Below are 26,864 nucleotides of genomic sequence, written 5' to 3' on the forward strand. Positions count from 1 at the left end.
AGCTTTTTTGCAGAGCTGCTTGTAGTGTTCTTTTGTCTTCATGGTGTAGTGTTTGCCAGGATACTGACTACCTGTGTATTGTGTGTTATTACTACTATCAACTGAAACAGCTTGACTGCACACGGTGATCTCCATTTAACTGATAATCTAACTCCTAAAACCAATTGGCTACACCAGTGATGATTTGATGTGTCATATTAAAGGGGGAGAATACTTACACAGGCAATTATTTTATGTATTATATTTGTAATTAATTTAGAGCACTTTGTAGAGATCTGTTTTCACTTTGACACGAGTTTTTTTTTTAAACCGCTGATCAGTATCAAAAAAAGCCAAATTCAAGCCACTATGATTCAATGTTGTAATGAAATAAAATATGGAAAGTTCCAAGAGGTGGGAATACTTCTTAATAGGCACTTTACATGTAGGGACAGTGATGGTGAAAGGGGAGGGAAAGAAGACACAGGGAGGAGTGGTCTCAAGATCCTCAGGTGTTCCTCCCGATGGGATAAAGCACAAAAGGGGAAATATCAAAGAGAGATGAGAATGGAAATATGATTGTCATGAGAGATTTAATCAGAAGCAGATTGGAGTACTGCTGCATCGAGTAACTTTGCTCTGTGAGCTGCAAAAACCACGATCTGCTGGTGGCAGCTCATTCCAATTGAGATCCCCATTCACATACCGTCTTACAGCTGTCTTAACTGGTGATCGTGTGGTAATGGGACAAGCTGCCACTTCCCATTAAATGCTGCCAATGGTGTGTGCCTCAAATTGCCTCTGTTAACCAAATCCAGCTCCAGGCTTTTATATATGGCTTAGCTACTAAGCCCAAAGAACTAGTGACAGTGGACAGTAGCAAATGGGTTTACTGGCATCATATAACTAACTGCTATGGGCAGATGGGGCTTTCACCCACGATTGGCAGCTCATCTAGTGGAAGGAAAATTCTGATCTGAAACCTCTACTGGCTCGTGGCTCGACCCATTCATGGGGAAGGCTTCGGGAGTAAACCCCGAGGAACAATCCAGAGCTGGATTCCCTGTCAGTCCGATGTTCAATGCAGACTGGCAATCCTGTGACACCGTTGTTGCCTGACCCCACCGGTCTCTGTCGTTGATCTGGATTCATCAGCTGCGTGGAGAGCAGGAGCCCCTGCATGGGCAACAGCTTGCTTGCAAATTGACTTTCAGAGCGAGGGTACAATATCCATGGTCGACCCTGACCCAGCAGAGGGCCATCACTAACATGTCTGTCCATGGCCTCCTCTCCTGCTACGATGAGGCCAACTACGGGTTAGATGAACAACACCTCATACACTAACTGTGCCGCCTCCAATCTCGATGGAATGAACATTGATTTCTCCAAGTTCTTGAAATCACTACACCTCCCAAACTGCTCCTTTTTTCTGACTTTTACCCCAATTCTGGTGCCATTTAACCCCTTGACTTCTCCTCACACACCCTCATGGCCTGCCCATCAACTCTCTCTAGTTCTCCACCTCCTTTGTGTCATCCCATCGTCTAACGTTCTGTCCTAATTGATTCCTTTCTCTTCCTCTCTTTGCCTTTTCTGCCTGTCACCCAGCTCCTCACATCATCATCCCTCCACAAACCACCCCCCTCCCCCACTCACTTGTCCTCCTCCTCCTCCCCAGCACCTTATTCTGGCTTTTGTCCCTTTCTTTCTAATCCTGATGAAGGTTCTCAGACCGAAATGTCGACTCTTTGCTGAGTTCCTGCAGTATTTTGTGCATGTTTGCTTCAGTCTGTGTGTTGATTAAGCTAATCAAACTGGTACAGTGGAAGAGGAATTTGTGGAGTGGTCAGAGACAGTTTCTTACAGCAGGATCTTACCCAGGAACAGGCCATTTCAGATGTAATCTGTGTAATGAGGTGGGATTACATAGAGATCTTGTGGTGAAGGATCCCTGAAGAAGTGATCACAATGTGGGAAAACAGTAGCAGATGTTTAAGGAGACTGTTTGTAACACACAGCAGACGTTGATCCTGATTCTACAGAGGGATCACAGAGAGCAAAGAACCTTCTGTGCTCAAAGGAGGCAGAGAAGAGGAGCAGGATTTTTCCAGGAACCAGTGATAAGACTAAAGCTAAAAACTAACAAGGAAAAAGTATTGGAGTATAAAAGTAGTAATTTTATAAAAGTATAAATTTTGTGTGTAACCAAAACTATGAAGTCAGTTATTTGTTGAAGACAATGGTGTGTTAATGAGAGGTCCTCTAGGGACCCCCACAGGCTAACAGAATTAAGGGTGCACCCAAACAAAAGGAAAGCGTTTTTTGTGACAATTTGGGGAAAGAATTCTGTTGGCTTTGGGGAGGTCTTGGAGTTTCAGAAGTGTGGAACCACTGCCGAAGGGTCTCTCCGGTCCAAAGAATCTGGCAGAATTGGCAGAGGAGGCTCAGAGGATTGCTCAAGAACACTGCAGTGAGGGTAAGTACAAATAAGTTAATAAGACGTTAAGAAAAAGACCACATAGTGTTGGTAAATCCCTGTGGGTACCGCTTCATATGAAATGAAGGGCTGAACGGGCAGGGAAAGGAAAATAGAATAGAATTAGAGTATTAAATCCTCGTGGATACCGCCTTAAGAGATAAGGGTCTGAACGGGCGAGGTGTTAGACTAGGCGTAGAATTAGAGTAAGTTTAGTTAAGAAAAAGTCCACGTGGTGTTAGACTAGAACTAGGTGTAGAATTAGAGTAAATAATATTATCCAGTAAACAAACTGTGAATCTCTGAAATACCTTAAAAAGAGAGAATAACATGACAGGGAAAGGAACAGCAGTAGAGATTCTGAGCAAAAAATTCCCGTTAATTCAAAATGAGATCACAAAAACTTCAGAAAAATGGGAAAAAAGAACCAAAAACCTGGTCACAAAGTGGCCAAGAGAAGGAACGTTTGATGAAAGTTTGTGCAAAGATATGGAGGGACTCATTAAAAAATACAAACCAAAAGATAAATCTAAGAAAAGAGGGCAAAACAGAGAACGAGAAGTGGAAGTGCTAAAACTCTTCAGAATGGAGGGGGAAAGGCTGAGGAGGACAGGTAGAATATTGATTACAAGCGAGGAAAACACTAAGGTGCTGGAGAAACAGCCTGTTAGAGAGAGAGAAGGGTACGGTGAGAAGCTGGCTTCAGCTCCGTACCCGGATGTGAAAGAAACAGAAAAACCCCCTCCCTATAATGGGGTAGGAACCCCTAAGCAGTGACCCCTGCTGACGGGAACAGTAAACATGCAGGGAGAAGTACAGGTTTGGGATAATGAGGAGGAAAAAAAAACAATAATATGAGAAGGAAAAAGCGGCGATATGGAAGGAAATACAGGCAGAAAGGATAAAGATAGAACAGGTATAGAGAGAAATGGGAGAAGAGATTGAACGGATGAAATACTTGAGAGAGGTAAAGGAGTATGAGGAGTATCGGTTATACTATAGAAATAAACAGACTAGAAAAGAAAGTGGCTCATCAGGACAGGAAGAAAGAGAAAGTGACTCATTGGAGGAGCAAGAGTTAAGTGGAGAGAGGATGTGAGAATTTTCGGGGAAGAGGTAGGAGGCAGAAGCCTAGAAGAGCAGAAGGAGGTGGTAGGGGAGCGACTTGCGGAAGTAGAGAGAGAGCCAGATAAGTTACTGAGAGGGGATTGCCAGGAGAGATGCGAAAAATACTCTAGGGGATAACCAAGTATTGAATAAAGGCAAAAAGAAAGGACTCCACAGGGAGACGGAGGGAAGAAGAGGACCCCGGAGACATTTGTGTGGGAGGCAGTAAAGACATACCCTGAGGCAGATGGGGAGTCAGGTGAGGAGGAGAGCCAGGGCAGGTGGGAAGAAGGAGGAAGAATGATGCCGTTGTTAGTAAAATGATCAGGACAAGTGCAGTATATCCCTTGGGGATCCCAGGATCTAGAAGGGCTGAAAAACACACTGCCCAATTTACATGAAGGAGTAGGGAAATGGATTAGAGCCTTTGAAGAAGAAACAGCGGGACGATGTGAAACTGGGAGAGGGGAGGGGCTAAGGAAAGAGCTGGGAAATAGATTGGTGATAGAGATGAAGGGCTAGCGGAAGGGGAATCTGATAGCAGAGAAGAGAAGACCGTGGAAGAAAGGGAAGAAGGAGGGGATGGACAGGTAAGGAGATTAAGTAGGAGAAGGAAACAGGAATGTGGAATGGTGAAGGAGAGCAGGGGGCAATTAGTGGAAGTGCAAGAAATTGATGTTCATGCCATCAGGTTGGAGGCTACCCTTTTGGAATATAAGGCGTTGCTCCTCCAACCTGAGTGTGGACTCATTGCGGCAGTAGAGGTGGTGATGGACTGACATATTGGAAAGTGAATAGGAAGTGGAATTGAAATAATAGCCATGGGGAGATGCCACTTTTCCTGGCAGACGGAGCGAAGATGCTTGATGAAGTGTCCTCCAATCTAAATCAGGATGCACTGATATACAGGAGGCCACACCGGGAGCACTGGAGACAGTAGACAACCCCAACAGACTCGCAGGTGAATTTTTGCCTCACCTGGAAGGACTGGTTAGGGCCCTGAATGGTAGTGTGGGAGGAGGGGTAGGGGTGGGTATGACACTTTGCAAGTGTAAGTACCAGGAGGGGGATCAGTCCGGAGCGATGAGTGGACAAGGGAGTCACATAGGGAGCAATTGCTGCAGGAAGTGGAGAGTGGGGGTGGGCAAGGAGATTACCATTTGGTCATTATCAGTCTCCGAATAAACAACTCTGTAAAAAGTGATATTTCTTTGATCAAATTTGAGAACAGTTTGGTTCAGAGGCCATGTTGTTCTCCTTGTGCACAGGTAACTGAGGTTTGATTGAAGAACGAGTGTGAGTTTTCAGATTCCAGCTAATGGGTGATGGTGGAAACATGGAGTTTCCTCTGAGAAACTGAACCCTTGGCTTTGTTGTACAAGAGAAAGGAATTCAGCCCCAGAAGCCAATCGGTCCTCAAACAGAATTCCTCGTGTGTGGAGTAGTCCATCACCTTTGTCTACTGTAGGAAAGCTGCAACAGTAAAGAAGGAGCATTAGGTGGGTTTGAATCAGCTGAGTGAATAGAGGGAAACTGTGGCTGCCTCGGGCAGGGCTGGATCTCATGAGTCTACAGGAAAAGAGGATGTCTGCTGCTAGATTGAATCCCATTGGTCATCATGCATATGCCTTGGGGTGGATTTGATCCCATGATGCACGAAAGAAAGGGAATTCTGAAGTATGAGTGAGTGCCTTGATTGTGTGTCTGAATAGTCACGTGAGAGTCCCTTACTGGACATCTAAGACAACTCCGGTGGCATGTCTATTCCTATGGTATGGAGCAGAAAGAATGAAATATGTTGAGAAGTGGGTGGAGTGGAAGAAGTGAGTGCTTGCAGAAGTACAGATAAAGGAGAGAGGAAACTTTCAGGTGCCCTGTGGTGTTCACCTGGAGAGAAATGCAAAAATAATTGGTTGCTTCTCGCAGTAAGAGCAGAGAAGATGAAAAAAAAGTTAGAGAAATAGAGTCGGAAAGAACAGGAAAATGTAATCGAGTCTACCTCAATGTTTAAGAGACTACTAGACAGGTATATGGAGGAACTTAAGATGGGGGGAGGTTATATGGGAGGCAGGGTTTAAGGGACGGCACAACATTGTGGGCCAAAGGGCCTGTAATGTGCTGTGCTATTCTATGTTTAACAAGACAGAACTCGAACCAATGTCTGAGTAGGAAGTAGTACAAACCTGTTTTACCCCTGCCCCCCACAGGTATGGTTACAACAAAGCTCACCCCAGTAGTGTCTCCTGAGTTCTTGATGAGGCTGGTGTAAATCTCTCAAAAGCTCGATGGGAGAATGTCAGAAACGAGCCATGCTCCCAAATAATGGCTTTAAGACAAATTCAAGGAAACAAAGTTTATTAACAGTTCTGCAGAGCTGGGCCCCCTCAGAGAAGGGAACCCTGAACCTGACAGGGCAGCAGGTTTTATCCTTCTTCCTTACCCCTCCCCTCCCTGACTCGGGAGGTACACAGTGTTTTCCCATTCCATATTTGGAGTTGTTTTTTTACACGTTTCTGTAAAACAATAGTCCATATCTCAGGACTTCAATGATTCCACAAACAGTTAATCTTGTCAGGGCTTCTGCATTCATAATTAAATCACATTTGTTTACAGACTTTAACCCAGACATAATTAAATCACATTTGTCCCCGGACATAATTAAATCACCTTTGTCCTCTGACTTTAACCCAGACATAATTAAATCACATTTGTCCTTTGAATTTAACCTAGACCTCTTTCAGAAATGCACATCTTAATTTTAAATCTTACAGAGAATGAGCTATATGGAGACATTTATGCACTTTGAACTAAAATGTCATGTTATATTGAAGTGTTTCCTTCACAATCCATAGTGACATACGATACACCGTATTGCACAAAAAGCAGATGGGCACCTTAATAAATTTGTAAAGTAGATAAACAAGGTATTTCAGAAATACACAGATTTACTCGATCGTAATGAATGTTATTGCAAATGATGATTAAATGAGTCCGGGTTAAAGGAAATGTAGATTGTTACTTGTGTGAGATGAAAAGAGGTAAGTAAAATTCTGAATAATTTCTGATGAAATCAAGTGCTTCAAGCTGTTAAGGGAGTGGATAATATTTGTGTGAGGACTGGAGACTCCCTGGACTGCTCTACCATTGTCTCATTAATATTGACCATTGTATAAAAATATTGTGACAGCTGCCCTGTATGATTTGAATGTTATTTTAACTTGTATTCTGTTTTATATTTAATATAGATGACAGTGACCACATTGTTGCTCATCATTACTAGATTAAATCTGTTTACAATTTCATTCTAAATTTTGTTTGAACGTTACCTGCTTTAAATGCATTTGACTTGTCAACCACTTGTGACTGGTATTTATTTTGTGCCGAACATTGTATAGTGTTATTTAGAGAAAATAAAAGCTATCCTAAATTATGGATTTTGCAGTTCTTTGATTCACTTCAAGAAACATGGGGAGATGGCGGAGGACAGTTACTGGTAAAAGGTGGAGGCGTCAGTGAGAGGTGCACATTGTTTGTGGACAGTCTCGCCACTGAGTTCAAAGATGCCCTCAGCGCCAAAGCAACTTTGATAACAGTTTCAGCCTCAGCCGCCACAACCACCACAAACTATGAACTTTACTTTAAATAATCCTTTCCCAAACTGTACTGTAGAATTTGTACAATTGTAATTCTGCCCGCTGTAAAATGCCTCCTGATGTATGCCTGCCTCTCAATTCTTGGCCTTGATGGATTCTTCGCCTCATGTCATAGATGAAGCGGCACAGCTCCTGTTCCACTCAAAGAACATGACGCTTACTTATGAACACATGTTGGTACTAAACGCTCAAGTTGTTGAGTGTGTTGGGGGCCATACATACGGAAGGTGGGTTAACAGTGGAGTCTGAACCCCTCAATTGTACTGAGTGATTCTGTTATAATGAACCCCCCTTGATTAGCTTCATTCCTTGCTGGGATGCTCGTGCAACTCCAGTGTACAGTGGGCAAGGCGGTTTATATTCTTGCTGCTGTTGAAACTTGTTGAAGTTTCTTACTGAGAGCTCTCTATGGAGAGAGGACCCAAAGGATAGCTGCCTCCTATCGTTCCGCAATCCTCCTCTTCAGACAGACGATGACAGGGTCACTGAGGAGACCCGAATTCTCTGTGCAGTTCAACTGCAGCCACAATCCATGCTGTCCTTTACAGGACGAAAGGGAAGTGGGGAGTGTGGAAGTCACAGCGAGTCAAGTTAATGTCGCGTCTTGGCAAGGAAAGTTTACAGATCGTGTGCAGTCAACCCAGGGAAGAATGATCTTTGAAGAGCAGAGTTCCCCTTTGCACAGCGGGGGACTGGAGCCATTTTGCATACCAAAACAAGATGAGGATGCAAAGGAAGTGTTCCAGTGTGACACATAATATTGGTCAGAAACAAGAGAAATCTGCAGATGCAGGAAATCCAAGCAACACAGAAAAAGCTGAAGGAACTCGGCAGAACAAGCATAATCGATGGAAAATGGTAAACAGACGACGTTTCCGACCGGCATCCTTTGTCTGGACTGATAGTGGTCAGTTACTTTACTACTGTGGTGGGACCATGCGGGAACTCATAATTGACAACAAATGCCCCGGATTAATATGCTCGGAATGATGGACTCTGTCACTGAGTGTTATAACGAATAACGAACAAGTAACGGTTCTGAGATACAGATTGTCAGGGGATATTTGAGGAAAGAGGCTGAGAACAACGCCCCTTTCTTCTCGGAAGACTCTACTGACCCGGCCTCAGAGCAGTCCGAACTATATTCCACCTTGCCAATGCCCAATGAACTGATTTAGCGTAAACACAAATGCTTTGTCCGCTTTAATTTGTCTTCTTAATTCAACATTCCCCTTGAATGATGCAGTAAAACTTGCAACTCCCCGTCGGGGAATTGAACCCCGGTCTCCCGCGTGACAGGCGGGGATACTAACCACTATACTAACGAGGAACTCATACCTTCGCATCTGCATGTTTCAGAACACACCACAGTGAACAGAATCATCTTGATGTTTGTTCACTGCGATACTGGAGCCTTTCACACGTGTCCTTCCCACAGCAGAGTCTCACTTTTCTCCCGCCATTCAGTCACCTATTATCTTCAAAGATTAGCCAAACCAGGTGCTCTCATTCCAGCCCAACTCCGTCTTCCAATCAACATTTTCATCACAGTTATACATTTATATTTCTGCTTTCATAATGCCACAGGCGGGAAACGACATGTAGCTCAACCAATTCTGAAGCCATCAGTCCCACTTCAATCAACTTCACTCAAACACGGCTTCTGTATCTCCGCTCTGTCGGACGATCGCGACCCCAACTGGACATAACACGAACTGCACCACACTGAAGAATCCGACCGACAACATTCAGAATCACCTCCAGCCACACTCATGCACTTCCAGCGTCCCACTGCTCCAACCCTCACAACTCGCCTACCAATTCCACAAGTCATTTCAATCCATGGGTCACTCGAAAATTATTATGGGCTGGCCAGGCCAGTCCATCAACGATGGAATTGCTCTCCCTCACATTTTCCCCGGTCAACCGATCTCGGCAGCCTCCTGCTCTCACTCTAACCCAGCTTCCCACAACCAACAACAAAACATGTCGGATGATGTGTTCACACTGAGTGCTGTCAGTCTACTCGCCATCCACTCTCTCATCACCCCCCCCCCCACTACGAGAGTAAACTAACCCCTTTATTGTGATTAATAAATGCAACATACAGTCACAGAATCATGCACCTCCCCCCCCCCCGCACCGCTGAAACAGGCCGTTCGGCCCACAATGTCCGTGCTGACGATCAAGTACCGATCGTACCAAAAAAGACCTCGCTCAGCAGCTATTTCCTTCAGAGTCTTGATAATTCAAGTACTCGCCCAGACAATTCTCTAATGTTGTGAGTGTACCTGCTTCCGCCGGTCACTCAGGCATGGATTCCGGTTTCCAAACACCATCTGCTTGAAGTTCTCCGTCTGATGCTCTCTAAGTGTACACCTGGGTTGGACTCCGTGCTTTGTATGAAGGGGTAGCAAATTATCTCAGTGTCATGAGGACATGATTAATGCTATCACTTTTCAATGCTGACGTAATAGTCCTTCTGCAGAAGCAGTGTTTGGATTATGGTAAGAGATAAAGAGTGATTTGGAATATAAACCGCCCAATGAAGGCTGTGTGTTTTCGTGTTGTGTGCCTGACACCAGTGTAGAGCCGGGTCTTCTGTTCGGCGGGAGATGAAGTAAGGAGACGCCGGAGGGAAGAGGTCATAGGACTCGACCCGGAGTGGGACCATGATTCAACATCGTCCGCGGACTTAGGAGGAGGATCGGCGAATGGGAAACTATCAGCTCTAACTTGTGCACTTCAGACTGTTTTATTAAAATTGGCCATTTTCTTTGTTTTTCCTACTAACCCTTTAGTCAAATTAAGAATTATAAAGCTAAATAGTTTAATTGTATATGGTGTACTACCTGTTATTCCGTGGTACATTTTGAACACGGTAACAAATCACACAGCATCCACATAACAGGGGTTTGAGCTGGGCTTGCACCTCTATCTCAGATGTTTGGTCGGGTCGTATATTGTCTTCCCTAGACTTACACAGCAGACCGGACTAGAGTGCGTTGCCAATATGTGGCCAAACAAGGTAGCAGGGTCAGAGAAGTCAGAGATCATTCTAAGGAGTGGTGGGATGAGCTGACAACATCGATACCAATGGGGAATTGTCTGGGAGATGGAGTAAAATGCTGACAAGTGCAACGTCATCCATTTCTAAGAAAAAATACAGTTCAGATGATAATTTAAATGCTGAAAACATGCAGTAAGCTGCTGTGCAGGGTGACTTGGGACTGCGATTGCAAACGTTTCGTTCAATTGGTTATCAACCTGCAAATAGAATATTGGCTAGAGAAATTGAATTTTAGAGCAGGGAGGTTATGCTGCAACTTTACAGGGTACTGGTGAGGCCATAATGTCACAGAAATGTACAACACAGAAACAGGCCCTTCACCCCATAACTATTTAAATTGCCTAATCCCATCTGCGTGCACCAAAGCTATTGACCTCCATAGCCCTATCAGCCATGAATCTATCCAGACATCTCTGGTACATTGAAATCGAGCTTGCATATACCACTTGTGTTTTCCACAACCTTCTGAGTGACGAACTTTCCGCTCATGATCCCTTAAACCTTTCACCTTTCACCCTCAACCCATGACCTCCGGTTGTCATCCCACCCAACCTGTGGGGGAAAAGCTTGCTTGCATGTACCCGAACAATACCCCTCATAATTTTGTGTACCCCTTTCAATATCCTCTCAATCCTCTACGTTCCGAGAAATAAAGTTCTAATCTATTCAATCTTTCCTTATTACTCAGGTCCTCCAGACCCAGCAATGTCCTTATAATATTTCCTTTCACTCTTTCATACTTATTTGCATTCCTGTGAGTTGGCAAACAAAACTGCACACAATACTTCAAATTATGCCTCACCACTGACTTATTCAACTTCAAAATAATCCCATCTCCTGCACTCGATACTTTGATATGCCAAAAGCTTTCTTTATGACACTATCTACCTTGACTCCCCTTTCAACTATTATGGACATGTAATCCCAGTTCCCTTTGTTCTAGCATACTCCTTACTTTCCCACTGTTCACCGTACACCACAGAAGTGTAAGAACTCATGCTTGTCAGCATTAAGTTCCATCTGCCAATTTCAGCCCATTTTACCAGCTGGTCCAGATCCCACTGCAATCTATGATAGCATTCCTCGCTGTCCACAGCAGCCCTAATCTTGATATGAGCCATATATTTGTGATCCAGTTCACCACATTATCACACAGATCACTGATATAGATGACAGACAACAATAGACCCAGCACCAATCGCTGAAACGTCTTATCCAAACCATTATGCAGGACCTTGTCAAATACCTTTCTGAAGTCCATGTAGACAACATCCACTTCCTTCCCTTTGTGAACTTTTCTGATAACTTCCTTGAAAACTCTGTAAGATTAGTTGGCATGACCTACCACGCTCGTCACCGATGAATATCCTTAATCAGTTCATGTTTATCCAAATACTTATAAATCCAGCCCCTTTAAATAAATTCCATTTACTTTGAAAATAATGATGTCAGGCCTAAGGGCCTATCATTTCCAGGTTTAATTTTTGAGCCATCCTTAAAGAGCGGAACAACATTGCTGCCCTCCAGTCCTCTGGTAGCACATCTGTTGCAAAGCATGATTTAAATATCTCTGGTAGAGTTTTGGCACTCTCTGCACTTCCCTCCTGCAAAGTCCGAGGGAACACCCTGGGGATTTATCTTTCCTCATTTATCTGAGGAGAGCAAACATCTCCTCCTCTGTAATCTGTATAGGGTCCATGAAATAGATGCTGCTTTGTCTCGCTTCTATAGATACTGTGTCCATTTCCTGAATGTGCAAAATACAGGGGGTAGCTGGATGATGCAGCGTGGATAACTTCACTCACTTCAACCCCGAGCAACCTCTGCACTCACTAGCAATGACTCGTTAACTCAGTATTGTTTGTTTGTTGTAAAATAAAAATTGTGCTTGAAATTGGGAGAGGAATAGATGCTGGAAGTGAAAGAGAAACAGACAAGCAAAAGATACAAAATAGATGAGAGAGAGAGAGAAAGAAAGAGAGTCGCAGATAGACCATCCAGCTGGACTTTGGTCTACGAAAGGAAACCAGTGCGGTCACTTTCAATTCCCACCATTCAATACTTCACCTGTGGGCCTGCTGTCCGAGATCTTCCATATCAGGGCGCAGTAGTTCATAAGCGAGTTTCTCTTGGTGACTTTTGCCTCTACCTGATTCTATGAATTTCTTTTAAGTTCAAAATGAGACTAAGGAACCCTGGGAATGTTCAGGAGGCTACACCGAATGCCTGGAGAGATAAAGTTATCAGTTGAAAAACCGCCCTCTGAATGGCCCAAAACGATGCTGTTTGTTCAGCGTTATTGAATATAATATGAGGTCCTGAGATCAGATACGATTCACAGCCATACGATTGTGGGTAGGAATTGGTATTGAAGCAATTCTGTTAAACTTGAAAGCAGCCTTGATTAACATAATGTGACATTTGCAAACCTACCAGTGAAAATGGAATTTCCTATTTCAGTAGAATTGGGCTGATTTAGTCCTGGACTTATATTGGGAAGCAAAGCGAGGGAGTCCTGGTGAGTACGTACTTTTACAGACTGTGGTGGTAGTGCGTGGGGTTTGGGGTTGTGTGACAGGTCAAGGTGTTTTGGGTTGTGTGGAAGAAAACGAACGTGAAAACCGAAACTGATAGTGATGAAAACACACATCACTCAGCAGACAAGAGTAGCTGAATTAACAACTCCATATGCAACATTAACTTTACACAGATGCCGCCTGATCTATTCAGCATTTTCTCTGTTTCTCAGAGTATTGGGTTCATCTGTGGGTTCCATACATCAGCAAAGACATTAATTCTAAGGTGTGATATTTTAGTGATCCGATACATTGTTGAAATGGGGTTTGTTTTGTTGCCCTGGTTTGGATATGGCCAAAGTGCAATGTGAGAGACACTGAAGCGGGTCGATAGTTCACAAATCTTTCATGTGAACAGTGTTCAAATGAAAGTAAATCAATAAATGCTAGGCAAAAACAGGACTAGTAACCAAAACTCTCAAACAGGTAACGGGCTCAAAAGAACATCTAATTATTGAACAAATAGCGCGAGTATTCAGAGTCTGTTGACTCCAAAGTCCAGGTTCTCAGACAAGGCCGATGCAAAACAAAATCGAACCATTGCTGTGCTCTGACCAAGTCTCAAGAAGTGAGTCTTACATCAGAGGTCGGTAAGTTGATGGAGAAGATACTGAGAGGCAGGATTTATGAAGGCATCATATGATTAGGAATATTCAGCATGGCTTTGTGAAAGGCAGGTCGTGCCTTACGAGCCTGGTTGAATTTTTTGAGGATGTGACTGCACACAGTGATGAAGGCAGAGCCGTAGATGTAGTGTATATGGATTTCAGCAAGGCATTCGATAAGGAACACAATGCAAGGCACATTGAGAAAGTAAGGAGGCATGGGATCCAAGGGGACATTGCTTTGTGGATCCAGAACTGGTTTGCCCACAGAAGGCGAAGAGTGGTTATAGAGTTGGTATATTCTACACGGAGGCTGGTGAACAGTGGTGTGCCCCAGAGATCTGTACTGGGACCCCTACTCTTTGTGATTTTTATAAATGACCTGGATGAGGAAGTGGAGGGATGGGTTAGCGAATCTGCTGATGACATAAAGGTTGGGGATGTTGTGGATAGTGTGGAGCGCGGTCAGAGATAACAGCGAGACATTGATAGGATGCAAATCTGAGCAGAGAAGTGGCAAGAAAGTGTGATGTGGTTCATTTTGGTAGTTCAAATTCGATGGTAGAATGTACCATTAATGATAAGACTCTTGGCAGTGTGGAGGATCAGGGGTCTGAATCCATAGGACACTCAAAGATGCTACACAGTCTGACGTTGTGGTTCAGAAGGCATACGGTGCCTTGGTATTCATTAATCGTAGGATTGAGCTTCGGAGCCGAGAAGTATTGTTGCAGCTATATAAGACAATGGACAGACCCCACTTGGAGTATTGTGCTCAGTTCTGGTCGTCTCACTACAGGAAGGATATGGAAACCATAGAAATGGTTCAGGTGAGATTTACAAGGATGTTGCTTGGATTGGGGAACATGCCTTATGAGAATAGGTTGAGTGAACTTGGCCTTTTCTACTTGGAGCGACAGAGAATGAGAGGTGACCTGATAGAGGTGTATAAGATGATGAGAGGCATTGATCGTGTGGATAGTCAGAGGCTTTTTCCCAGGACTGAAATGGCTGCCACAAGCGGACACAGGTTTAAGGTGCTGGGGAGTAGGTACAGAGGAGATGTCAGTGGCAAGTTGTTTATTCAGAGAGTGGTGAGTGCGTGGAATGGGCTGCTGGCAACGGTGGTGGAGGCGGATAAGATAGGGTCTTTTAAGAGACTTTCAGATAGGTACATGGAGCTTAGAAAAACAGAGGGCTTTTCTAAAGCACAACTTTGTGGGCCGAAGGGTCTGTATTGTGCTGGAGGTTTTCTACGTTTCTATTAACTTAATTTGGATTAAAATGTTGACTTTGACAATATTTTTCCATAACGTTATGTTTTCATGAAGAGGTTCAGTGATCCAGATACAACGTTATTTCACCCCAAATTATAAAAGATTATATACACAAGATTATACAAAATACAAACATTAACTATTTATAAGACCGAAGAGTCAAATTAAAATGTGAATATTGCTGTATGTAAGACATTCAATTCCTGTGGGTGTGGGGAGGGGGGTCACTATTCCCGGAAATGCCCCTCTGTACCCACTCTGTTACAATGCTCGCAATTTCTCAGCGGCTCCACTGATTGACAGCTCTCTCTGCCCCGCCTCCCGGGCTGGTGGTCACAGTCACGTGATACCGCGAGTGTGCCGATCTGTGACGAGCTGACGTCATTCATGTCCCGCCTTCACAGACGTCGTTTCCAGGGGAACGGTCCGGGGTGGGCGGTTGGTCCGGGATGGTGGGCACGGGGTTGTAGTAAAGTGGAGTCGGTCTCTACTTTGGGTTTCGGCTCCACTGTGGGAATCGGCCTCTCCTCTTCCTGCCCACGGAACAGTGAGTGTCTGTCAGCGCCTCACCGCACCGGCTCTCTGCCTCAGGTACAATATTTCAACCATATTTGCACAGTTACATGGATAGGAAAGGTTGAGAGGGACACGGGCCTAATGCAGGCGGATGGGACGAGTTCAGGTCGACAACTTGGTCGGCGTGGATGAGTTTTACCAAAGGGACGGTTTCAGTTCTGTATAAATCACTGACTCTATTCTGGGCGGTTCAACCAGGGCAGGATGTTACCCCTCAGATCCCCTTTAAATCTGTCTTTTGCAGTTCTGTACAATTCTAATGAGAGGCAATTCTTTGGCTGATAAGGCAAGTAGAACACACAGCCCTGTCTACCTGTGATGCCACATACAGGGAACTGTGTAACAATATTAGAGACACATGCACAGGTACTTCGGTGAACAAGGCCTGGAGGGATATGAAACTAATGCAGGAAAGTGGGATTAGTATAGCTGTGCGTGATAGGGAGCATAAATGTGATGGGCCAGAGGGTCTGTTTCTATCCTGGACAACCCTGGCAACAACAGTCCTCCACTGCAGTGGGGTTTGTTAACTTCATTCTCAGCTGTGAGCTTGTCCCACTAAACCCCTTATCCTCTGAGAAGATATTTGCACCCTTCCATTGTGACCAAGCTGTCCGCCATCTCTCCTGCTATTAACCATTGTTCTTCACCAAATTCCCATTTAAAAGTACTGTTACTGGTGCCTGTGGAATGGGTGCATTTTGGTAGCCTTTTGAGGTGTTTGATTCACTATTAACCCTAATGCATTAATACCTTTGTCCAACAAAAATCCATTGTCCTGGGTTCTGAGTGTTTTAGGTAAGTCCATCCTGAAGTTCTGTGTTCCAGGTTCCCACTGAACTTTCACAGTCAGTGGTTTCTGCATGTCTATACTGACCATCGAAAATCTGTCTCCACTAACTCAGCACTTGGTCTGTCTCCTACCCTAGTGATTCAAATGTTCAGCCAGATGTTCCTTAAATACCAGCCTGCACCCCCCCCCCCCCCAGGAAGTGTGTTCCAGATTGTAACCAACTTCATTCTGCCAGCTGGTCCACATCCCACATCAAGATTTGCTAGCCGCCTTTGCTGTCCATCATACCCCTAATCTTGGTGTCATCTGCAAACTTGCTGATCCAGTTTACCACATTCTCATCCAGATTGTTTATACAGATGGAAAATAACAATGGACCCAGCACTGGGAAGTTAAACCAGGGCAGGATGAACACAGTAATGACAGGTTCCTGAGAAGTGTTCATCAACAGAAACTTTGTGTGTTTTTGCCTCCACCACCTCCTCTGGCAGCTCATTTGGGATACCAGCTATTCTCTGTGTCAAATATTTACCCTTCAGATCCCCTTTAAACCACCCCCCTGTCACCTTAAAACTATAGCTTTAGACAGCCACACCACGGGAAACAGTCTCTGTCTCTCTGACCTTTATATGCCTCACATAATTTTATCCACCTCCATCAACTCACCCTTCAGATTCCCTTTCAACCTCCACCCTGTCACGTCTTAGTTTCTGTCTGATTTCTCTAAATTCACTGCACAGGACACAACCCTCCGTATCCCTACGTTGCTATTACCAACATGCACCGTCCACCACGATGTCCGGCTGCTCAACCTTCCCTTTGAAATGTCCTGCAGCTGCTCCGAGACCATCGGACCATAAGACACAGGAGCAGAGTTAGGCCATTTGGCCCATCCTGTCTGCTGCCCCATTCTGCCAGGAATAAGAGATCATGACAGATCTCTTAACCCTCTCAAACACTCTTATCCCACCCCCCCCCCCCACCACAATCGAGAACCTCCTCATTCAATATACCCAATGAATTGGCCACATCCGTCTGTGGGGATGAATTCAGAGTCAGAACCAGAATCAGGTTTATTACCACCGGCAGGAGTCAGGAAATTTGTTAATTTAGCAGCAGCAGTTCAATGCAGGACATGCTAATATAGAAAGATGGTTGCTGCTGGAATAGATTGTGCTTGGGGTGACTCGGGTCCACAATGATCCCTCGGGCCCTTTTCTCACACCTGTCTTTGTAAATGTCCTGAATGATGGGAAGTTCACAACTACAGATGCGCTGGGCTGTCCACAACACACTCTGCAGAGTCCTGCGATTGAGGGAAGTACAGTTCCCATACAAGGCAGTGATTCAGCCAGTCGGGATGCTCCCAGTTGTGCCCCTGTAGAAAGTTCTTAGGATTTGGGGGCCCATAGCAAACTTCCTCAGTCGTCTGTGGTGAACGAGATGCTGTTGTGCCTTTTCCACCACTCAGCAGGTACGTACAGACCACGTGAGATCCTCGGATATGTTGATGTCGAGGAATTTAAAGCTGTTTACCCTCTGAACCGCAGATCGACTGATGTCAATAGGGATTAGCCCATCTCTATTAATCCACACAATTTGTGTGGATTATCACTAATCCGCATAGATTGTGGTTTCCCGGTTAGGAAGTCGAGGATCCATTTGCAGAGGGACCAGGTTCCATAGCTTATTGATCAGGACTGTGGGATTGACGGTGTTAAATGCTGATCTCTTGTCACTGAACAACATCCTGACATAGGCTACACAGATTCACTACCTTTTTCCAAGGAATTTGCTCCTTACCTTTGTTCTAACCACTGACCACTGACTCGACTGGCAAGTTTATCTTTAGGAAATCCTGCACATCTGAGACGAACCTGACCCCAGTAGCCAGAAGACAACACACCATCGTGTCATCTCTGTTGCTGCCACAGAATCTCCTGCACATCCCCTGTACTGTGAGTGTGCTGTCATCACTGCTCTGCTTGACCTTTCCTCCCGCGGAGCATCGGTCTGGGGTCTCAGTACCACTGACCTGACGGGCTGCTGTCTCTGGGTCGTCATCCTCCCAGGGGTATACATGACAATCCGTAACAGGGCAATAAGGTTATCCACCTTATTTTTTATACTCTGTGCATTGTGGTATAACACTTCAAGTATTGGATTTGCTACCCTTATTGATTCTGCATCCCTCTGCTGGCTGCAGTTGTGTCCTATCATCTGCTCGCTCTTCCTGACAGTGTGACTGCATGCTATCTTTTCTTTCTTTGCCAACTGTACTATCCTAAGTACTTTCATGCCAGTTCTCACGCCCCTGCCAAATCAGTTTATACCCTCCCCAAGAGCTCTAACAAACCAGCAGTATGCCCGCAAGAAAAGAAACCCCGGGGTTGTGTATGATGAGAGAAATGTATTTTGATATTACATTTACTTTCAGCTTTGAACTTTGTAGTAGAGAGCTGGGTGTTGTACTGGTCTGTGTCCTCACTGGCTGGTGCTGTGCTCTGGCAGCTCAGTGTGCTTGGAATACAGTGTCAGTGTTTTTACAGAAGTGTGTCCTTATTACACAATTGATCTTGTCCATCCTGGAGCTTGGAAGATTGACTGGAGACCAGAATGATTTTTTCAGACTGTTAATGGTCACAGGATCATTCTGGGATGGTCTGGACTATCTGACCCATCAAGTTTATACCAACTCCTGCTACAACATTTCCACATTCTCATTCCCCACTCTGTCCCCACAGCTCTGCAGGTTATTTCCCCTGAAGGACCTGTCTAATTCCTCTTTGAACACTGGTTGTTCCCGCCACCACTCTGGTGAGTCCCATATTTCCCAAGGCAAAGTCAAGAATGTCTCCGTCCATGGTGGACCATCTACATACTGTTTCAGGAAACCTTTCTGAACACACTTAACAAATAATGCCCCATCCAAGTCTCAGGTGGTAAGGGAGTCCCAGTCACTCTGGGGAGATTATTCACTCAGCAAAGCTACTCTGTTGTTTTTACATCAGCCCATAACCTGCCGACAAATTTGTTCCTCTCTCTTACTGGCTATTTGGAGCCCTACAGTACAATCCCATCACAGTGATTGCACTCTTCTTATTCCTGAATTCTACCCGCACTGTCTCACTGGATGACCTTGAATTTGTGACATTCTGCCTGATCAGCAGCACAGCTCCCCCAGCCTCATTCACCTCCCTCTGGACTGTCTGAATCTGAATCCTGGAATGTTTAGCTACCAGTCCTGCCCTTCTCTGTATGGCTGAATCACTGTGCCATGTACTAATCCAGGCTGTAAGTACGTCTGCATTAACTGTTCCGCACCCGGCACTGATACAAACACAATTCAGCCCCTCGGTGCCACTGTGCTCATTAACTGGGCCTAACTATGCAGTGGTGTACTGGGCTAATGGCATCAACACGGGTTGAAGTCATTCTGACCCTCGGCTCTGTAATGAGTCAACCTATAGCCGGGGAAGTGATGACACCCCTCATGTTAGTCTGTTTGCGGTAGCTTTTTATTCTTTCTCTTATTTCTAATAGAAACATTAAAAATAGGTGCAGGAGTAGGCCATTCGGCACTTCGAGCCTGCACCGCCATTCAGTATGATCATGGCTGATCATCCAACTCAGAACCCTGTACCTGCTTTCTCTCCATACCCCCCAATCCCTTTAGCCACAAGGGCCATATCTAACTTCCTCTTAAATATAGCCAATGAACCGGCCTCAACTGTTTCCTGCGGCAGAGAATTCCACAGATTCACCACTCTCTTGTGTGAAGAAGTTTCTCCTCATCTCGGTCCTAAAAGGCTTCCCCTTTATCCTTAAACTGTGACCCCTCGTTCTGGTCTTCCCCAACATCGGAAACAATCTTCCTGCATCTAGCCTGTCCAATCCCTTTAGAATTTTATACGTTTCAATAAGATCTCCCCTCAATCTTCTAAATTCCAGTGAGTATAAGCCTAGTTGATCCAGTCTTTCTTCATATGAAAGTCCAGCCATCCCAGGAATCAAACTGGTGAACCTTCTCTGTACTCCCCCTATGGCAAGAATGATATTTTAGATGCAGTCTCACCAAGGCCTTGTACAACTGCTGTAGAACCTCCCTGCTCCTGTACTCAAATCCTTTTGCTATGAATGCCAACATACCATTTGCCTTTTTCACCGCCTGCTGTACCTGCATGCCCACCTTCAATGACTGGTGTACAATGACACCCAGGTCTCGTTGCATCTCCCCTATTCCGAATCGGCCACCGTTCAGATAATAATCTTTTTTCCTGTTCTTGCAACCAAAGTGGATAACCTCACATTTATCCACATTAAATTGCATCTGCCATGAATTTGCCCACTCAACTAACCTATCCAAGTCACCCTGCATCCTCTTAGCATCCTCCTCACAGTTAACACCGCCGCCCAGCTTTCCTCCCACTGTCCAAAGACAAATCGGTTAGTTGGTTAATTGGTCATTGCAAATTGCCACAGGAATAGACTAGGGTTAAATTGGAGGCTGCTAAGTGGTGGTGCTCGAGCCTGTTCCGTGCTTTATCTCTAAATAAAATATTCCTATAAACACTAAAACCTATTTTGTAAATTTTGTCCATCGCAGGTAAAGACCTTCCTACCACTGAGCATATCTACACAAAATGCTATTGCAGGAAAGCAGCATTCATCAGGAACCCCCAACACGCAGGACAAGCTCTCCTCTCATTGCTGCCATCAAGGAGTTGGTCAGAGAGCCTCAGGGACCACACCACCAGGTTCAGGAAAAGTTATCATCAGCCCCCTGAGTCAAAAGGGATAACTTCACTTGCCCCATCACTGAGTTCTTCCCACAATCTGTGGACTCACCTTCAAGGACTCCATCCCATGCTCTCAATATTTATTGTTTGTTTATTTATTTTTCTTTCTTTTTGTATTTACAGAGCTTGTTGTCTTTTGCACAACAGTTGTTTGTCTGTCCTGTTGGGTGCAGTCTTTTAATGATTCTATTGTTTTTTTTAGTTTTTACTGTGAATGTCCTTGGGGTTGTATATGGTGACATATGCATTGATAATAAACTTATCTTGAACTTTGAAAATACAGCAACTTTGAGCATCATTGATTATCAACAAAATATCATAAAATCCCTTTGAGGAAGTAATTTTAAGAAACTTTGATATTCTGATATTTTATCTGGAAATTATATACAAGATGTAATACAGCACACAGAAACTTGCTATTCAGCCCAGTCAGGCTGGAATTTATGTCTCACAAACCTTCTCAACTTTTCTCCTTTTAATTATCATTTCTAGCTCGCTCTCTTTCAAATACTTAAGAGTTTCAAAGGACTTCAAAGACTTGCATACATTATTGTGATTGCCACATCACAAAAAATAAGTAATGCTGGTTCAGAGATCTAGATATATAGATAGTTTTAAAGGCTTTATTTCGTATATTTCCTGATCCTTCCCCACTCAAAAGTAGGCAGAACAAGCCTATCATCAGTATTTTTTGATTAAAAACTCATGATCCTTTCCCGATTGCTCCATTAAAGACCAAAAATTGTGTTAAGTTTCTTTCAGATCCATTTTTAAAAATTAAATGTAAATTTGAGGCCTATCTGGTATTTGTTTATCTGTGCACTTGTAGTGCGACTGAGACACTGTAATTTGTCTATTTGGACCTACTTGCTGTGTTGATCCACATCCGTCAACTCCACTACTGACCTTTCACTCTTCCCATCTCCTCTCCTGAAAGAGAACCCAATGATCCATGTAACAAAAATCCTCCATCCTGCACCAGCTTGTGAGCCACACATATAACTGTACCACCTTTTTCTTTCTTCCCTCGCTAGCAGGTGACTCTGGGATTGCCCCCCTCCTCACCACAGAGTTTCTACTTAATTTTTTCCCCAACTCCCTAAGTTCTGTTTGCAGGACTTTGCCTCTTTTGTTAGAACCAATATGGACACGGCCTCTGGCTGCTCACCCTGACCTTTCAGAATGGCCTGTACTTGTTCAGTTACATCCTTGGCCCTGGTACCAGGGAGGTAATGCACCATCCTGCAGTCTCTCTCCTTGCCACAGATACACCTGTTTGTGACCCCGGCTAAAGACTCCCCCGTCACTGATGCTCACCGAGAACACAGAACAGTACAGCACAGGAACAGGCCCTTCTTCTGTCTGTGCTGAACAGGATGTCAAATGGAACTAAATCTCTTCAGCCTGCGTATAATTCATGTGCTTCAATTCTCTGAATATTCATGGGTTATCAAAAACCCTGTTAAATGTCATTATCATATCTACTTCCACCACTCCCCATGGCAGCCCAAACCCGGCCCTCACCACTCTCTGTACGGAAACAGAAATCTAACCTGCCCTGACATCCCACTTTAAATTCTCACCCTGGCATTTTAAAGCTGTGCCTTCTCATATTTGATATTTCTAACCTGAGGAAGTGATTCTGACTGTCTACCTAGTCTGCACCTCTCATAGTTTTATAAACTTCTGTCAGGTCTCCCCTCAGATTCCTTCACTCCAGGGAAAACAGTCCCAGTCAGTCTGATCTTTCCTTGTAAATCAAGCCCGCAGTCCAGGTAACATTCCTGTGAATTGTTTCTGCATCTTTCCAGCTTAATCACAACCTTCCTCTCATGGTGACCAGAACTGCACAGGGTGCTCCTGGTGTGGTGTAATTATTGATTTGTACAACTGTAATGTGATGTCCCAACTCCTCTCAGAGCCTTTGCCAATGAAGGTAAGCATGTTGTGCACCTTCTTCACCACTTTGTCTACCTGTGTTGGCACATTCAGGGAACTATTTACCTGTGCCTCAGGTTTATCTTTTCATCAACACTCCTCAGGACCCTGCCATTCACTGGGTACGTCCTGACCTGCTTTAACTTCCCAAAATCCATCATTGTGCATTTGTCTGACACTGTAACAACACTTCTCTGTTTCTCTGCACCAACACGCCAGCAGTAAATGTCAATGAACCATTCACCTCTGAACTTTGGCCATATATGGTCTTATGAACCCCTCACTGCACCCGTGTCTATTTTGTTGTGCAGGCAACACCTCGACACTCCAGTAGTTATGTCATCCCAGCCTGAAACAGACCTGTTATTCTGTCTCAGTATGATAACCAGTCTTCAGTCAATATTAACACGCTTCCTTCCCAGTACTGAGATCTGGTCTTGTGCACGAGCCTTTCATGTGGGACCTTGGCAAATGGCTCCTGAAAATCCAAAATCACCACTTCTCCAACTTCCCCTGTAAAGTCTCAAATCTCTGGTATGTTTGTCAAACATGACTTAACATTCAGTAACCCAGGTTACAGAGACAAAAACCAGGTTCCAGATGGACAGGGCGGTGAAGAGGCTTTTGGAACACTGGCCTTCAGTCAGAGCACCGGATATAGAAGCTGGGATGAAATGGTGCAGTTGTACAACACTTTGGTTTGGCCGCATTTCATAAATAGTGTTTAGTTTTAGTGACCATGCAGTATGACAGACACCATTGAGCTGGAAAGAGTGCAGAGGTGATTTACGGGCATGTTACTGGATCTCGAAGGACTGATTTGTGGAAAGCGTTTTGGATAATTTTCCTTGGAAAGTTGGAGAATGAGTGGCAATATTGCAGAGGTGTATAAAATAATAAGCAGTCTGGGTTGAGTCAAAGATAACAATGTTTTTGCCAGGGTAGGGGAATCAAGAACTGGAGGGCATTGGTTTGAGATGAGATTTAATAGGAACCTGAAGGGCAACTTTATCACACACAGGCTGGTCAGTGTATGGAGTGAGCTGCCGGGGGGAGTGGTTGAGTCAGGTATATTAAAAAAAAGTACTTGGACAGGTAGATGGGAAGGAAAAGTTTTGAAGGATATGGGCTAAACAGGAGGATAGCCTTGTTCTTAATGTGGGGGTGAGGGGGTGACAGACCACAAGCTCAGATGGGAACTTTGGTCAGCGTGGACCACTTGAGCTGACGGGCTCGTTTCTGTGCTGTGTGAATCTGACTGTAAACCCTGTTGACTTAATTCAATGACATTAAACTTTTCTAAATGACTTGTTATTTCTTCACAGATTATAGACTCCAGTACTTGAAGTGAAGTTAACTGGACTACAGTCACCTGGTTTTTATCTTCCACCCTTCTTCAACAATGGTTTTCAACTCCACTGGGACCTTTCTGTAACAGTGAGTTTTGACAGACTTCAATGTCTCTACTTTCTCTCCAGACCTCCTGTGAAACCCTCCAGTGCAGGTCATTGGGACCTGGAAATGTTTGCATTTAGTCCCATTAGTTTCTCCCTCCTGATGGTGATTGTTACACATTATGGCACAATGTTGAAATGTCACTGTTAGATATCTCTGGGAAGTTTGCTGTGTCCCCACTGTGAACACTAATTAAAATTATTGAGTTAACCTATCTGCTTTTTCCTTGTTAGTTTTAGCTTTTGTTTCATCACTGGTTCCTGGAAAAATCCTGATCCTCTTTTCTACTGCCAACCCTTGCCTCTTTTTATGCTCTTTGATTTAATATTTCCCTTGAACTCCATTGACCACAGAATGTTCTTTGCTCTCTGTGATCCCTCTGTAGAATCGGGATCAATGTCTGCTGACTGCTATGAACAGTCTCCTTAAACATCGCCACTGCTCATTGCTGACCTGTCCCTAAGCATATTTACCCCATCTGCCCCAGACAACTCCACTGTCACGTCTCTGTAATTGCCTTTATTTAGGTTGAGGACACTGGTTCTGGACCCTGGTGTTCACCCTCAATCTGTGGTCTGGAGTTCTCCCACATTGTGCTCACTTCTTCAGGGATCCTTCACCACAAGATCTCTCTGCATTCTCACCTCATTACACAGATTACATATGAGATGTCCTGTTCCTGGGTAAGATCCTGCTGTAAGAAACTGTCTCTGACCACTCCACAAATTCCTCTTCCACTGTACCAGTTTGATCAGCTTAATCAACACACAGACTGACGCAAACACGCACAAAATACTGCAGGAACTCAGCAAAGAGTCGACATTTCGGGCTGAGAACCTTCATCAGGATTAGAAAGAAAGGGACAAAAGCCAGAATAAGGTGCTGGCGAGGGGGAGGAGGACAAGTGAGTGGGGGAGGGTGTGGTTTGTGGAGGGATGATGATGTGAGGACCTGGGTGACAGACAGGAAAGGCAAAGAGATGAAGAGAAAGGAATCCAGTAGGAGAGAACGTTGGACCATGGGATGACACGAAGGAGGTGGAGAACCAGAGAGAGTTGATGGGCAAGTCATGATGGTGCGTGAGGAGAGGTAAAGGGGGTAAATGGCACCAGAATGGGGGAAAAGTCAGAAGATAAATAGTAGTTCGGTGAATGTGTGGAAACAGAGGGCAGTGATTTCTGAAATTTGGAGAAATCAATATCAGAATATGAGATGTTGCTCGTCCAACCCGTATTTGGCCTCATCGTAGCTGGAGAGGAGGCCATGGACAGACATGTTAGTGATGGCCCTCTGCTGGGTCAGGGTCGACCATGGATATTGTACCCTCGCTCTGAAAGTCAATTTGCAAGCCAGGGTAGTACGATACGTAAAGCAAGCTGTTGCCCATGCAGGGGCTCCTGCTCTCCACACAGCTGATGAATCCAGATCAACGACAGAGACCGATGGGGTCAGGCACCAACGGTGTCACAGGATTGCCAGTCTGCATTCAACATCGGACTGACAGGGAATCCAGCTCTGGATTGTTCCTCGGGGTTTACTCCCGAAGCCTTCCCCATGAATGGGTCGAGCCACAAGCCAGTAGAGGTTTCAGATCATAATTTTCCTTCCACTAGAGGAGCTGCCAACCGTTGGTGAAAGCCCCATCTGCCCATAGCAGTTAGTTATATGATGCCAGTAAACCCATTTAGACCCTCCCCTGTCACTAAGGAAGAGTCTGTCGGGCTTCGTAGCTAAGCCATATGTAAAAGCCAGGAGCTGGACTTGGTTGACAATTTGGTTGACAAGCAGCAATTAATAGGAAGTGACAGCTTGTCCCCATTACCACCCCACCACTGGTTAAGACACCTGTAAGGCACCAATATGTCAGTATGTGAATGGGAAATGGAACTAGAATGCATTGCCACTGGCAGATTGTGGTTGTTGCAGCTCACAGAGCAAAGATACTCGATGTACTGGTACCCCAATCTGCTTCCGATTAAATCTCTCATGACAATCACAGCTCCATTCTCATCTCTCTTTGATATTTCCCCTTTTGTGCTTTATCCCATCGGGAGGAACACCTGAGGATCTTGAGACCACTCCTCCCCGTGTCTTCTTTCCCTCCCCTTTCACCATCACTGTCCCTACATGTATGGTACCTATGAAAAGTATTCATGCTGCTTTAAAGTTGTCATGTTTTATTGTTTTACAACATTGAATGATAGTGGATTGAATTTGGCATTTGTTTTACTGATCAGGAGAAAAAGACTTTTGTGTCAAAATGAAAACATCTCCACAAAGTGCTTTAAATTAATTACAGATATAAAACACAAAATAATTGACTGTATAAATATTCACCCCCAAATCATCACTGGTGCAGCCAAGTAGTTTTAGGAATTACATTATCAGTTAAGTGGAGGTCTCTGTGTGAGTCAAGGTGTTTCAATTGATTGTAGTAAAAATACACGATTGTTGGTAGTCAGTATCCTGGGAGAAACTACACCATAAAAACAAATTAACACTCTGAGCAGCTCTGCAAAAAGGTAATTGAAAAACACAATTCAGGAGATGGATACAAAGA

General features: G+C 44.5%; 2 protein-coding genes and 1 non-coding gene across 4 annotated transcripts in view; 1 reads left to right on the plus strand and 2 right to left on the minus strand.

Annotated features, from left to right (window-relative positions):
- LOC140717767 (histone H4) overlaps window positions 1–26,864 on the plus strand; it is a 95,596-nt gene that overhangs the window by 42,303 nt on the left and 26,429 nt on the right. For both annotated transcript variants that reach the window (XR_012096598.1, XM_073031486.1), the window contains exons 1-3: window positions 15,167–15,334; window positions 20,719–20,869; window positions 24,175–24,286. The gene's annotated coding sequence lies outside the window, so the exon portion shown is untranslated. Of the gene's footprint in view, window positions 15,335–20,718; window positions 20,870–24,174; window positions 24,287–26,864 lie in introns of those variants that run through there.
- LOC140717775 (uncharacterized) overlaps window positions 1–26,864 on the minus strand; it is a 55,417-nt gene that overhangs the window by 10,763 nt on the left and 17,790 nt on the right. The window lies entirely within an intron of this gene.
- trnad-guc (transfer RNA aspartic acid (anticodon GUC)) lies at window positions 8,474–8,545 on the minus strand. The gene has a single exon. It is a non-coding gene; the product is annotated as a tRNA-Asp (tRNA).

The sequence above is a fragment of the Hemitrygon akajei genome, chromosome 28 (assembly GCF_048418815.1).
Source record: "Hemitrygon akajei chromosome 28, sHemAka1.3, whole genome shotgun sequence".
In the NCBI taxonomy this organism is placed as follows: Eukaryota; Metazoa; Chordata; class Chondrichthyes; order Myliobatiformes; family Dasyatidae; genus Hemitrygon; species Hemitrygon akajei.